The 15,646-nt window shown below is 37.1% G+C and overlaps 1 long non-coding RNA gene across 1 annotated transcript in view; it reads left to right on the plus strand.

The window, feature by feature from the left end:
- Window positions 1–656: 656 nt before the first annotated feature.
- LOC129397629 (uncharacterized) overlaps window positions 657–15,646 on the plus strand; it is a 31,873-nt gene continuing 16,883 nt past the window's right edge. The window contains exons 1-2 of the long non-coding RNA XR_008625226.1: window positions 657–726; window positions 9,001–9,090. This is a non-coding gene — a long non-coding RNA (uncharacterized LOC129397629). The remainder of the gene's footprint in view (window positions 727–9,000; window positions 9,091–15,646) is intronic.

A 15,646-nucleotide genomic window follows, 5' to 3' on the forward strand; every position in this document is an offset into this window, starting at 1 on the left:
TATTACTTCTCTCTACTAAGTTTGTTTTGACATCAGTTGAATAGCAGATTAAACATTAAACTCTCTAATAAATGTCTGAATCAATCAAATTTATTTTATTTACATCCTATACTCTGTGCCAAGAGTTTTGATAGGCATCTGTTCTTACTATCTTTTGCTGAATTAAAAGCAACAACAACAACAACAAAACCCCAAAACACTACCCCAAAACAGGATCTTTAAGCAGTAATTTATTATTATTTTACTTTGTTCTGTGAATTGATTGGGCTTAGCTGGGCAATTCTCACTTGAGATGTCTCACACAGTTACAGTCAAATGCTGGCTGGAGCTACACACCATCAAATTAAGGCTCATATAAGGCTGGACTTCCAAGGTTGCTCATTTACAGTGCTGGTGGTTGACACTGGCTATTGGCTTAAAAGTCAGCTGAGGATTTTAATTGGAGTACCTACCTTGGCCTCTCTTTGTGGCTTGGGCTTCATAGCAGGCTGTTAGTTTCCTGAGAGGGAGAATTCCAAGAGCAAATGTTTCAAGAGGCTCAATCTGAAGTTCTTCTGACCCAGCCCCTGGTCATTATGACCATAGTATCACCTCCACTGCATTCTGTGGGTCAAGTGAGTCACAATTAGTTTACAGTCAAGGAGAGGAGACTGCATAGGGTGTGACTATCAGGAACCATGGCTCACTGGAGCACCATCTTTGGAGTCCAGCTAACACAGCATCTTGGTATGTAATCTAATTTAATTTTAATTAAAACTTCTAGAAGATATTGTGTTAGCCAAATGGAGCTGGTTCTTTTGATAACTCTCAGAAAATGACCCATTTCAAGAATAGTGAGCTCTTTACATAATGAGTTAGCTTAATCCCTGACAATTTTTTTTTAAAGGTTGCCCTTTATTCTTTCTTTCTTTTCCTTCTTGTTGCCCAGGCTGGAGTGCAATGGCATGATCTTGGCTCACTGCAACCTCTGCCTCCTGGATTCTCCTTGTCTACCATGACCAAACTTCAGGCTTCATTCATTCTCCTGCCTCAGCCTCCCAAGTAGCTGGGATTACAGGCACCCGCCACCACGCCCGGCTAATTTTTTGTATTTTTAGTACAGATGGAGTTTCACCATGTTGGCCAGGCTGGTCTCGAACTCCTGACCTCAGGTGATCTGCCTGCCTCGGAAGGTTGCCCTTTCTATTGTCACCTGCTTAAAGGCAAGCTTTTGCGTTTTCAGCCTGATTGATCAGTGAAACATCTTGAATGTAAAAAAGTCATTTTGAGCTCCCCATAATTCCTCCACCTTCACGCCACATACTCCTTTTTTTTTATTGGTCTCTCCCCCTCCTCCCTTCCCAGACAGCTAGAACCAAGCAGGGAAAAATCAAGGGTCATTTTAAAATTAAATTATCATGCTTCATTTGGAAACCACAAAAAGCACCTACATGGCATATAAATCAACTTTTGATGAGCTACTGTGTACCAATAATGTGAAAAGTACTTTATGTGTCCTGTCTAATCAGTGAAGCAGATACTATCATCCTCATTTTTATGAAGAAACTAAGGCAAAGAAAGAGAAGCAAGGGATTTTTCAAAAACCTAAAAAAATTGTTAGAGAATTATTATTATTATTATTATTATTATTTGGAGACAGAGTCCCACTGTGTTGCCCAGGCTGAAGTGCAATGGCATTATCTCGGCTCACTGCAACCTCCATCTCCTGGGTTCAAGCAATTCTCCTGCCTCAGCCTCCCAAGTAGCTGGGATTACAGGCACACACTACCACACCTAATTTTGGAATTTTTAATAGAGATGGGGTTTCACCATCTTGGCCAGGCTGGTCTCGAACTCCTGACCTCAGGTGATCTGCTCACCTCAGCCTCCCAAAGTTCTGGGATTACAGGCATGAGCCATCACATTGGGCTTATCATAGAGAATTATATCCAGTGGTGTCTACATGAATACATATGTGCATCTATCTCACAGTGTATGTTTGGGCTTTGACTCAGTTGATGCTGAACTGTTCTTTCTCCTAGCAATTGATCAATATTTCCAGTTACTTTCTAAGGCAGTTCTTGATTTATGATAACGTAATTTAAAGCTGTTATTTGTCACCTCAATGACTCCCTTCATGCTGGCACCTGCCCTGCTTATTTTTAAACTTTTACCTAGTTTTTGCCTGTATTTGGGTACCCGTCCCCAACTTGTATATTCAAGCCCTAAGCCTAATGACTTCCCCATTCTAGCTCTTCCTCCTTTCCATGTTGACTCAATTACATTGAAATTACCCAGTGAGGATCCTTCCTGCCTGCCACAAGTTGCCCGACCCATGACACTCCATAAAGGCACTGGCTCATGGGTCCTTGCTCTGATTTCTCCTTGTCTACCATGACCAAACTTCAGGCTTTTGGGTGACTGGTGTGGATTGCAGGCCATGCAGTGCCTCCCTGTCTGGGACCTTTAACCTCATATGCTTCATCCTTTAATCTCATATGCCTCTCCAAGGGTAATTTTCCCAGCTTTGTTGGAGTGATCCTTGCAGACTCCACGACAGGGACCTACTTCCTCATTTACAATGAAGTTTGTAAGCTGTTTGTTATATTAGAAGAAGCAACTTGTCTTCCTGTTGCTGCTGTGGCAGAGAAAATATATGCAGCTCCTCTCAATGAAGTATTAGATTGTCCAAATAATCTTAAAAGAGGAGGTAGAATTTAGCCTTGTCTTTTGCTGCTTAAGAACAGATTTTGCTATGCTAAGATTCCAGTCTTACCTATTCTACACATGTAGCAATATAATGTTACAATCTCAGAGACAATATCATATGTCAATGTAATGGGACTTATGGTGAAATCTAAGAGCTTATCCCAAAGGTAGTACTGTCTAGAAAATCAAAGACTAATCAATAAATTAATGTCACACAGCATTATGCTATATTTTCCAGAATATTTCCTACATTTGCTTGCTTTTCATGGCAGTTTTTTTGCAGCTTTTGCAGATTTACGAAAAGTTATATAGAGCTTAGATGAATTTACTGCAGCGAGTCGGGTGTGAAATTTTGGGATAAAAAAAGAGTTGGTCTTTCTGAGCAATTTGCTGGAGATGAGTACAGTTCCTCTCTGGACAGTGTCAGTTTGTCTTTCAACTGAGCTGAACTCCTTTAAGCATGTTATATCCACATCAGACAATCAACCATCATGCTTTCTCTCTTTGTGGTAACCTGTAAGACTTTATCATACCCCCAGTATGATTTAGGTCCCAGCAGAAAAATACCTAGTCTAATCTAAAAAGTAACTGCCTGAGATTTGCAGCTGACTTAGAATTCTGAGCTATTTTCCTCATTTTCAGATTCAACAAATGCTATTTTTATGCACAGCTACTGTGTGTAAACAATGATCACCTTTGCCATCAAAGGTCTTACCATCTGGAGGAAATACATAGAAATAAGCAATGAAAATTATGGGAGGTCAAGTACTGTATGATAGTACAAAGTACCGGGGGAACACAAAATACTCCCCCAGTATTTGCATTCTGAAGACACCTTCCCAGCAGAAACTACTTCTAAAGCACAAACCTGCAGAAAAATTAAGAGTGAAAGGGATCTGTGGGAAGAGTGTCCCAGACAGGGGAACCAGTTTATGCAAAGACTTACCCATGAATGAGGAAGAACACGGTGAACATGTAGAACTGAGAAATGATTAGCTTGACTATAACACAGAAAGTAGGGGGTGAAGGTGAGAGTTAGTGCTGGCGATATTAGCAAGGGCCATGTCATGTATCTATGCTAAGTATTTTGAACTTATGCTGAAGGCAAGGGGTGCCAATGAAACTCTTTAAGTGAGGGAAGAAAAACTGGGCTTCATAATGAATAAATGAGTTCCTCAAATGGTAACTTGGGGAGTAGAATTGTAGGTGGGGAAGAGGATAATGACTTAAGACAAAGCAGCCTCTGAAAATGCTTTCAGGACAATTAACTGATGAGCCAAGTGCATGCTTTAGGAGCAGAGTGTTCATTCATTCATTCATTCATTCAACAGAAATGTATTGTTTACCTACTCTATATCAAAGACTACTCAAGTCATTAGCAGATATAGCAGTGAACAAACCAGACCATATATTTGCCATCATAGAGTTTATTTATATAAATGAATATATGCCAAGTATTTGTCCTCTAAGAAAAGTAAAACACTATTAGAAAATGGAGACTGCAGGGAGGAAGGTGTGATTTTATAACTGGTGGTCAGGGAAATGTTCACACCCCATCTGTTACTTTTCTCTGGATGCTTCTTGTCTGAGAAAAAAAGTTACAATGTTTGTTTACCTATTCATTCAATATTCCTTTAATGCCTCTGTGTACTAGGGACTCTGTAAGGCCTTGTGGCAGTGCCATGGCAGGTAGAGAGGCAGGAAAGATCAATCAAGCAGTACTTTGTAAGCCATGTTAAAGGTTAAAAGTTTGGATGTTTTTCCTAGGAACAATGAAAGTCATTGTGATGTTTTAATTAAGAATTCCATGTGATCATGTTTGTATTTTTAAAAGATCATTCTGACTATAGTTAGAGGAATGAATTGATTAACAGGGCTTAAATAGGTTCTCTTCAACTGAAGGGAAAAGAATAGATTTTCCTTGCTTAGCTACTAGTAGTGATGGCTAAATTTCCTTTCTTTCAAGGAAAAGTAATACTTTTTGTTTTACTTTGATAAAAGGTCTTTATTCATTTTCAGAGTCATAAACAAATTTCCTATGAATACACTTTTTCCTCTTGAGTGCAGAATTTTTTTGTGAAGGCTAAGACGTGAATGTATTAACTGAGTGAATTTATCAAAGAAATTCTAACATGTCATTTGCTAATTGAGGGACTTTTGCATCTAACAAAGAGTAATATCTTTATACAAGACATTTGATTGGCAGCAGAAACACACATTTTATTATTTAAAATGCACCAGACACACTTTTATTTCATGGCTAAACACCTTTCTTATTCACGTTTTATGTAAGTGGAATTTCAAAATATTTGTTTATATAGCATTCTGCAAAGAAATATCCTAATACAGATTTGGCCATATTAAAAATGCCTTATGTGCCATATTGCTCAGAAGGCATGTTTATGAATAAGTTTTCAAAGCTCCATATGCACAAATATGAAATACAAAGTCTTCCTCCAAATAGTAAGAATATAGCCCATTCTACATTTGCTGGTTTATACTGCTAACATTTGTCTGCATCTCCATATCCCAAGATTTGCAAATGAGATAATTCTGTTGCATTATGCTGCCAAATATAAACAGCTGGCTCTCTTTGGCGAGCAGAATATCATCTGAACATTTAATGCAGCCCTTCCTCTAGGATACCTTTCATCATCAGAATTTAGGGAAGCACAGTTGCTTGGCATGTTTCAAATGTACTGTTCTCTAGAGTTTTACAGCTCATGGATTCTCTTGATAACTATAATAACAAGAGACATGACAAGGACAAGATATTAATATTAAGCATTGTGAATGAAATCTTATGAACCTGTGAGTGGGACATTTCAGGGAAGCCCTCTGAAATTTTAAATAGGCAGTTTAATATCGTGATACCATCTTAAATTATTTTCAAGTGGAATAAAATTCAGTCATTGGAGTTTTGAGGAGCCACAGTGTATACAAATACATAGTAGGGAGAGTTTCTCCATCAATCCATATATGGAACACATTTATTTTATTTTTCCAGAATTAGAAAAAATATTTACTGGCTTATGTTCATAAAGTTACAGGTGAAAACACAAAAATAAGAAATCAGGACTAATTTGGAAAAGAAATTATATGAATGAATATAAGAGCAAGAGATATCAATGTTTACCACCTTGTAACCCGGCCATGTGACACTTGGCTTCAGGCTTTGCTTGTCTTTTTGTTCACCCATGGTCTAGGCCAGTGCTGTCCAGTAGAACTTTCTACAGTGAGAGAAATCTTTCATATCTTTGTTGTTCAAAATGATGCCTGCTAGCCACTTGTGGCTATTGAACATATAAAATGTGGTAAGAGCAACCAAAGAAATGCATGTTACATTTTATTTAATTTAAATTAATGGAAACTTTAAATCGTGCACCCAGATAGTGGCTATCACATTGAACATGTGTGTCTAGGCCATGAGAAGGGTCTTTCTGCAACTGGAACATAATGCAGAACTCGGTCTATAGCCACTCTGGCCCATCTCCACAGGAAGGCGCAGAGGCTGAGACCTACACAAAGTGGTAGTTCTAGACTCCTTTGTCAGTTATCTTAGGATGGGTGACAGCCAGTCAGGCTGGGGAAGACTCCTGAGAACCGTTACTCATTCTAATGACTACTTGGAAGTGGTGATAGCCTAGATGAAGAGAATATTTTAGCTACCCAAAAGAGCAATAATCATTATCTTGACTGAAAATCAAATGTTTCACAGGGAAAATATGATTAGAAGAAAGAAATTTACTGTTGATGTTATAAATATAATTTTATGATGTTTCAAAATGTTTGTTTTTATACTGACAATTATGAATTATTTATATTACTGCAAAGACACTAACAGCTTTGAGCTTTCCTCATTTATTTTAATCCTAAAGGGTAAACCCATATGTCAAAGTAACTTTTATCAATTATTTTAACAATTCTTTTGTTCGCCAAAGCAACTTACATGGAAATTACCTACTTGAAATATGAGTGACCCTGCCCTGTCTCCAAAAAGAAAAAAACAAGCAGATAAAAATCAATAAACAGCAAGAGTAAAAATAAAAATTGTTTAGGGGAAACAAGATTCTCTTACAAATCATAATTGCTAAAATGTACTTGAGATATTTATCAATAATAAAACTAAATTACCATAAAAGCTAACATGTACTGAGTATATTCTATATGCCTGACACTAAAAGGGTTGATGTGGATTACATCCTTTAATAAATCTACAAAATGGGTGTTATCATTACTTCCATTTTGCAGAGCAAGATGCTGAGACTTAGAAACAGGAAGTAATGCTTCCAAATTCACATAGCAAGTCAATGGAGTGGCCAGAATCTGCATCTAGGTTTGCACAAATCTATTTTTAGCCAATTACATGGAAAATTCAGAAAATCTAAATTGATTTCATTTGATGTCATAGATAGAATGAAAAGTTTCCATAGACTGTGACTTTTCCCAAAGAAACCAAATTGACAACAGAAAATACATATAAGTTTATACATATTATGAAGCAACTTACTGTTAAGTTATAAGTGATACTTTTTTTGCATATAATTTGAGTTTAATAGACCGAATTTGTGCCGACGAAATCTATTTATTACTGCAATTGTGATATAGTGCTAGAAAATCTGTAGAGTCCAAGGGAGTGTTTTGGCTGCCATTGTCATTTAAGCCTCTGATTTGCTTTGGAGAGCTGGAGGGCACTGTGTGTCCCCTTGCCAACTTGGCCAGGTGCATGAGTACATCTCTAAAATAAATGAAGAACTACTTTCACAGGAATTGAAAAAATGTTTCCTAGATTTCTTTTGACAAGAAGTCATTATCAGTGGCTTTGGGGAAGAGTTGCAGAAGCTTCATGAAAAGTATCAGGCCGTTATTTACTTTTCATACTGCAAGCCTAGGTCTGAAAGGGCAGACAGATAATAATACCTTTTGCTCATGAAGAGCAAGTCTCACTGTGACCCTCAGCCACTTTGAAAAACACAGAACTGAGCTCAGAACATGGATTTTATTGTAGATGTTGTTCTCCTTTATTACCTGTTTGAGGTTTTGATTCTGCTGGCAACATTGGCCTTATAATACTATATATGTATGGTATTATACCATAATACCATATACCATATACCAATACCAATACCATATACCATACCAATACCAATACCATAGGTTGTGTGCATGTAGTCCTAGCTACTTAGGGGGCTGAGGTGGGAGGACTGCTTGACCCAGGAAATTGAGGCTGCAATGAGCCATGTCATACCACTGCACTCCAGCCTGAGTGACAGAGTGAGACCTTGTCTCTAAAACACAAAAATTGTTTGTAGAAATGGGGGTCTTGCTATGTTGCCCAGCCTGGTCTCAAACTCCAGGCCTTAGTGATCCTCCTGACTTGGACTCCCAAAGCAATAGGATTACAGGTGTGAGCCACCACATCTGGCCAGAAGATACTTTAGTGGAACCAATCTGGGCTGGTAACAAACCACTTATATTGTGTGTGTGTGTGTGTGTGTGTGTGTGTGTGTGTGTGCCTTGCAATCATTACCAAAAATTTTTTTTCTTTTTACAACAACTTCTTGTCCAACAGACCTTTCAGTCATTTTTAAATGTACAATTTAGTGACATTAAATAAGTACATTCATAATTTTGTACAACCAGTACCACTCTCCACTTCCAGAATTTTTCATGATTTCAAACAGAAACTCTGTACCCATTAAACAACAACTTCCCATTTCTCCTGCCCCCCGTAATCATATTTAAAAAATACAGAAAACTAATCAGATCAATGTCATATATAAGGATGTTCAGACTATCTTTGGTAATAGGAGTAGAAACGTAGAGGTTCCCAAAACGCTGTAGAGAAGACTGCAAAATTTCCCTCTGTTTCTATATACCAACACCAATCATGAATCTGAAAGTGGCCTGACTTAAGAGTAAGGAACATTATGAAACATAGGTGGAACATGTGTAATGCTAAGTTCCACCTGTCCTCTTTTCTCCAAAAACTTGGAAGAGGAAAACTCAGGTTGAATAAGAGCAGAGGCAGAATGGTTCTCATGTTAGAGATAAGTCTTAATCAAAGAGGGAAAAGGGCAAAAATAAGTTCTCAAGTAGAGAGAGAAAAAACGCCTAGTTAATTAATGAGGTCTTGTGTCCACTTGCATATCCTTGTAGTGGAGTCAGATGTACCAACTCACAGCTCACGTGGTAGTCATTGTGAGAAGGATAAGCACATCACATATCACATATCCTCACATATCATAGAAGATAATGTAACAGAACATCTGAATTATATAACTAACTTTATTTTGATTCCTTTATTTTCAGGATGCACTCCTAAGAGAAGACTACCTGAAAGGCGTGTACACTGGTCTAGCAGTTGAGGTCAGCTAGTGTTCCATCTATCTTCTGTCATGTGTGAGTATAATTTTCAAGAGTTAAACTCAGCTTTAGGGACACTGGAGCTCTAGTTTCAGCAAAATTCACAATCAACCTCTGGACATGGTAAAATTACCAAGTTAATGTCACTCTGTGAAGTCTCTCAGTGGGTAGGCATCTGGCTTTTCTTTGACTACATTAACTTGTTCATATGCTTTTGAAAAATATCTGTATAACTCATAAATACACAAATCCAGTGGTGTGTGTGTATGTGACAAGTGATGCTGCAAATTGTGGCAAGGTTTCCCCTCACCTTTGTGCCACATTTCTTAAGGGTAAATTTCAATATTGATTTCGACCTCTTCTCAATTACCTAATTTTGGCTCTCTTCCTTTCCATGATATGGGCATGTCATTATTATTCTTTCAATGCCCTCTACTGGACCAGAAATTTTGTACTGGGTGAACATTACTTCAATGCTGTCCTATCAATTATGTTCAAGGACTTTGGTATTGATGATATGATTTAACCTCAATATGTATTAATCACAGCACAGGCTTGGGATGGGGAAGAGAAGATCATTGCTAAAATATTCAAAACCTTTGTACATTTTTTATAGGTATACAGAGCATACATTGTAAACCATTAGTTGAGGTTTTGGGTTGATAAATTTTTTTTCTACCACTTTTGATCATTTCTTAAGTCATACAACTTTCAATTATTCACAATTTGATGAGTTAATTACTAGGTTATTTGTTAATGTTACCTGTATGACAGAATCTAAGGGAAGAATGCATTCTTGAAATTCAAATTGAAACCTTAAGATTACTTTGGGATATGTCTGGTATATATGTTTTTAATGTAACCTGATTCTATGTCAAAAATTTAGCCATTAATTTTATATTTATATAACTTAAATCAAGGTATTTTATTCTATATAACTTGGATATAATTGTATATTATGGCTGTAACTCTGTTGGAACTTTAGTTTTCAGAGATAGCATTCTTATAGATTTTGCACTTCCCTTTTCATTCTCAAAATCAACCTGATTAATCTAAATCCATCTCTCATTTAAAAATTAACATTCTCTCCAAAATTCCCCTATTTCAATGTAAAAGAGTCATCTTTGCTATCAAGAAATTCCCACTTAACTGGTCAAGACAGAAAGGTAAACAAATTCAGGATGGGGCAGTGGTGAAAACACTATGACAGAGTTTGAACAGCGTACAGAGGACCAACAGAGGACGAGCTGCATAGCTCTCTTGTGGGGACAGCAGCAATACATAAAAATACCTTCAAATAGGAGGTGATGCTGGAGCTCAATTTTAAAGGTTACCATGTTTGCCTGTTGGGCAGCGTGGTAGTCATTGTGAGAAGGGTAAGTACATTAGAACATAGATAGCCAATAACTGTTTAGAAAAAAATAATTGCTGTTATCTTCTATGTTCTTACAGTATTCAATACTTCCAGAACACTTTACTTCTGATGCCATATGTGGCAGGGTGGGGGCGAGCAGGGAGGTGGTGAGTAGTAGTTCCATACCAACCAATTCTCCAAAACCAGCTGGAGGCCCTGTAACTCAATTTCCTTCTGACACTATCTACCTGGACTTTGTACAGACCCCACAGGTTAAGGGCTCAGTTCCTCAAAGCTGCACCCTACTTCAGACACAAGTCACAAGTCCACGTTGTCACCAGTTTATCTGACCATCTGACTATGAATCAGATGTTCTCACAACCCACTCCTCAGGTTGATCATTTGCTCGAATGGCTCACAGAACTCAGGGAAACACTTACCTACATTTACCAGTTTATTATAAAGGATATTACAAAGGATCCAGAAGAATAGCCAGATGAGGAGCCACACAGGGCAGAGTTTGGAAGGGTCCTACATGCAGGAACCCCTCTCCCAATGGGGTTGTGGTGCACCACCCTCTCAGCACATGGATGTGTTCACAAGCCTGGAAGTTTCCCAAACCATCTTTTAGTGGTTTTTATCATCATATAGACATCATTGATTATCAACTCAATCTCCAGCTCCTCTTCCCTTCCTGGAAGATGGGGGTGGGGTTAAAAGTTCTAAACTTCTAATCATGGCTTGGTCTTACTGGTGACAAATCTCCATCCTGAAACTATCCAGTAGGCCGTCAAGAGTTACTTCATTTAAAAAAAGATGCTCCCATCACCCATAAGATTTTGTAGCTCTGCGTCAGGACCTGGGGCCATTGTATTGTGCAATACGGAAGGCAGATTAAATTATTTGAGGCATCTCTAGGAGTAAAATGTTTTTAAAATATGCGTTGTAATAAAACTTTGTTCATTATTAGTATAATTAAATAAAGCTTTATAAAACATCTTAGCCCTTAAATTAAATCATCAAAGCCCTTAAAGATAAATCATCAAAATTAAAACATCAAAGCCCTTAAAGATAAATCTGTTATCTTTTTCACTATTCATTGATTAATTCAATAAAAGGCATAATATTTCACTCATGCATTGTTTCTCCACTTTAAAATATAGTCTTATTTGTATAAATAGAGCCATATTTTTTGATTGACAGTTGTAAATATTTTTAAAATTCATTTTTGAGAATGGCATTTGTCATGGTTAGGACTACTTCCTTGTCAAGATTCAGCAACTCATCTTGCAAATGATACAGTATTTTTGAAGAGCTTTATCTCATCAAATGTTGTTAAAATGTAAATAAAATAAATAAAATAAAATTTGGATCCATGGGGTGCCTCTAATAGCTTTTCCTCCTTGACAAGGAGCTAATATGAACTTCAACTAACCAGCTGATTTTTATAAGGTTGCAGAAACTGACAGTTATTTTTCCAGTGATGCTTGCCACTGTTCTATCTCACTTTAATTCCAGAGTCAGTGGGCAATACCCATATCTATGAATTACATGTTAAAAAGGGATTTATGAATTATGGATGAACTGGGACAGTTATTGGTATTTAAAGGCATCCTACTTCATATTGAATATTAATAGAAATGAAAGACTGGAGAAATATAGTTACCAAAAGCATTAATATTTCAAAACAGGGTAGCTTCTTGAAGCCATGGGATATTAGAATAAAAGTTAAAAGAAATTATAGTTAATTCGTTTAGTGATAATTTCTATAACAATAAAGAATAAAGATGAGAATTCACCATCAAAGGCTTTTTATTATTATTCAATTAGGAAAAGTCTAATCTGGACATTAAATAAAAAGATAGTTAAGTAAAAATTGTGACAGTGCCTATTGTCTCATGGTTTGTTTTTTTTTATGGTAGCTAAAAGGAAGACTATGTGACAATATGCAATGTAATCAGAATGTAATTTAATATTTTAATTCTAAGGGGCCAAGTCACTCATAAGAAAATAGAAAAAATTATCACACAATACTTGTATGATGACACCATAATTATTTCTTTTCTTATTTACACTAGTTAAGTTGATGCACAGTGAAGGCAACTAGCCCTCTGCCTCTTAAGGATTAAGCTCTTACTTCCTAAATTGGCATAATCACAAAAAGCAAATTAGTCCTTTTAAAAGGCTATAAGGAATTAGATCTTGCTCACCAACTCACAAGAAACTAATAAACCTGAGTATGAATATACAGTCATGGATTACTGTGTAATGAGAAATAGAAAAGAAATACCAAGAAGACTAGATATCTGTGCTGACTGAAAAGCACGTTGTATTCCCAGTAGGAATGTCATTTATTATTTATTCATCAAATGTGTATTGACGTCTGATTTATACCAGACATTGTGCCAGACACTGAGATGAAAAATCAAACAGGGAATAGTCTCCACCGTCAAAGAGCTTATTGACTAGTTAGAAAGACAGCCAAATAAAAATAACAATTATAGCGGTGTGAAGAGAAGACAATTCCAAATCTGAATAGGGATCTGGAAAAGCTTCCCTGAGGGGGTGAAACAAAGTGGGATCAAAAGTAAGTAGAATTAGCTAGTTGAAGAAAAGAATTAGGCTATCCTGTACTCTCTGGTTTCTGTACCTGTGCAATGGCATGGCACTCATTCAAGGCAAGAGATCCCTGCATGATGGGTATGGCTGTGGAGAGCTGTTGCTCAGCTCTCTGGCTATAAATTTCTCTCTGCTCTGGATTCCATCCATCATTATGCAACTGTGTGTGCCACACACTGTACTAGGCACTGGGTATTAAGTAGTGAACAAAACAAAAATCCATAGAGCTTAGAATTGATTTCAAAATACCCTCCGTTGACCCATGTACTTCTTCAGTTACTCTCCCATTTCTTTTATTTTTCTTTCTTTTTCTTTCAGAGTCTCCCTTTGTCTCCCAGGCTGGAGTGCAATGGTGCCATCTTGGCTAACTGCAATCTCTGCCTCCTGGGTTCAAGCAATTCTCCTGCCTCAGCCTCCCTACTAGCTGGGATTACAGGTGCCCCCCACCATGCCCAGCTAATTTTTGTGTTTTTAGTAGAGACTGGTTTTGACCATGTTGGCCAAGCTGGTCTCGAACTCCTGACCTTAGATGATCCACCGGCCTCGGCCTCCCAAAGTGCTAGGATTACAGGCGTGAGCCACCGCGCCCAGCCTACTCTTCCATCTCTCCACTAAACTTGTTCATATTTCTACAACCATTTCTACTGTTTCTTCTGTCATTCTTTTCTTATCTACTCAAATCCCTTCACCCTACTCTTGATGTCGTAACAATCTCTGTGTGTCAAAACCAGTGGCCATGTCACTATTCTTATCCCATTCAAACTCTCGGCAGAAGGAGGCGTATTTACCTACCCCTCCTCTTTAATACTCTTTCTTATTTTGGCTTCAAGGACAGAACATTCTTTTTCTTTTTCCTCCCTGGTTTCTCCTTCTTCATCTACCCTGCTGGTCTTGCTTTGTCCCATCTTCTAATGTAGTGCTGTTGGTCAATCCTGATTCTCACTCTCTTTTTTCCCTACTTATCCCACTTTTCTTTCTTAGTTCTTCTCTTTTCTGTCCCTGAGGAATGTGTGATCCTTATTTTTGAAACCATCAACTTGGGGACATAGGAAACAATTTAAGAGGAACAATGTCAGGATTAAATTGACATTTCGAAAAGATTATTTCACAATCTCCTAGATGGATTTCTTGGTGTATATGCATGATTAGACAGAGTAAAGATAGTGAAATAATCTTAATCATAAAAAATGGAGATGTAATGTCTAAGTGCTTGGGAATATTCCTACTTGCTGCTCAGGGAACCCTTCTCACTGGAACAAGTGCAAAGTAAACTGAAAAATTATTTTGCTTAGTCTCCTTTCTTCTATATTTTGTACGTTATAGAAACTTTCTGTTTTAAGGAGATTATAACTAATAACTTCATAGCTCACCTTGGTGCACCTATATTCTATAGATCATGACTATCTCCTTGAAGCATCTTAGTCATCCTGGGGTAGGCATAGATATATCATCATCCTATTATAATATTACAAGCCTTTTTATTGAGTGATGATTTCTAAGAATGTTAAACTGATTTTAAAGTGTTATTTTCTAATTTATTTAATAGGTCCTAAGAATATTTTGGAACTTCTCATCACCCTATGTCTGATTATCTAAACTCAATGTACTTGTAACCTAATATTTATTTTGAATCCACCACATCAATGTCAGGGCATCAGTCCTGGGATGTGGTAGCTTCTGGGTTTTTTTAGACAGAAGTGTCCTATAAATAGTGCCATCTTTAGTACAAGATAGTATAAAAAGAATAGCAATTTTCTGAACATAGATGACACTGTTCTAAGTGTTCCACTGTATTGATCCACTTAAACTCTATACAAATTTCTGAGAGAAGTTAGTTTCATTATGTCACAGAGCTAGAAAGGCCCACGGTCGATCTCCAGAGCCTGCAGTCTTAATCACCAAACTACACTACAATGGTAGATTTATGGTATGAGAACAGCTCCAAACTTATGCCATTAGAATTGAACACATTGTGGTGGCCTTCTTTTATTATTATTATCACTGATGAGGCTAAATATGTGTTTCAGGCAGCTAGACCTAAGTGACAGAGAAAAAACTGAATAGGGATTTACCCCTTATTTTCCCACCTATCTGAAATTCTGCATAGCTCATAGCATTTTGTCATTCCCTGCACTGGACCATACCCACCTGTTACAATTTAGACACTGGAGAAGGATAAGCAGTCTTGTATTTAGCTATGAAATTACACAAGGTAAAATATTACCAGCTTGGGATGGACCTTACCAATACGTATAGCTAAAATTGGATCATTCAGCTCCTCCTAATTTAGTGTGCACCAATGAAGGATTTTTATCAATGAATTATTTGCATAATTATTTTATTTTTACTATTTAATATGACTTTATGTAAAGACACATAAAAAAGAGGCACTGAAAGTAGAAACTATTAACTTGAGTCAATTACTTGGCTATCTCCAATGAGAGAAATATATTTTAGAATAATAAATTAGTTAATTATGGCTTCATCCATATGACCTTCCAACATCTACCATTTTGGAGATGACTGATTTTCTCATCTTTGCAGATACCAAAACTTTTTCCTGGATAAGACTCAAAAGGTGTCCATTTCTTGGATCTCCATCCTCTCAGGTTTTATTTG

Source organism: Pan paniscus, chromosome 3 (assembly GCF_029289425.2).
Source record: "Pan paniscus chromosome 3, NHGRI_mPanPan1-v2.0_pri, whole genome shotgun sequence".
Taxonomy (NCBI): Eukaryota; Metazoa; Chordata; class Mammalia; order Primates; family Hominidae; genus Pan; species Pan paniscus.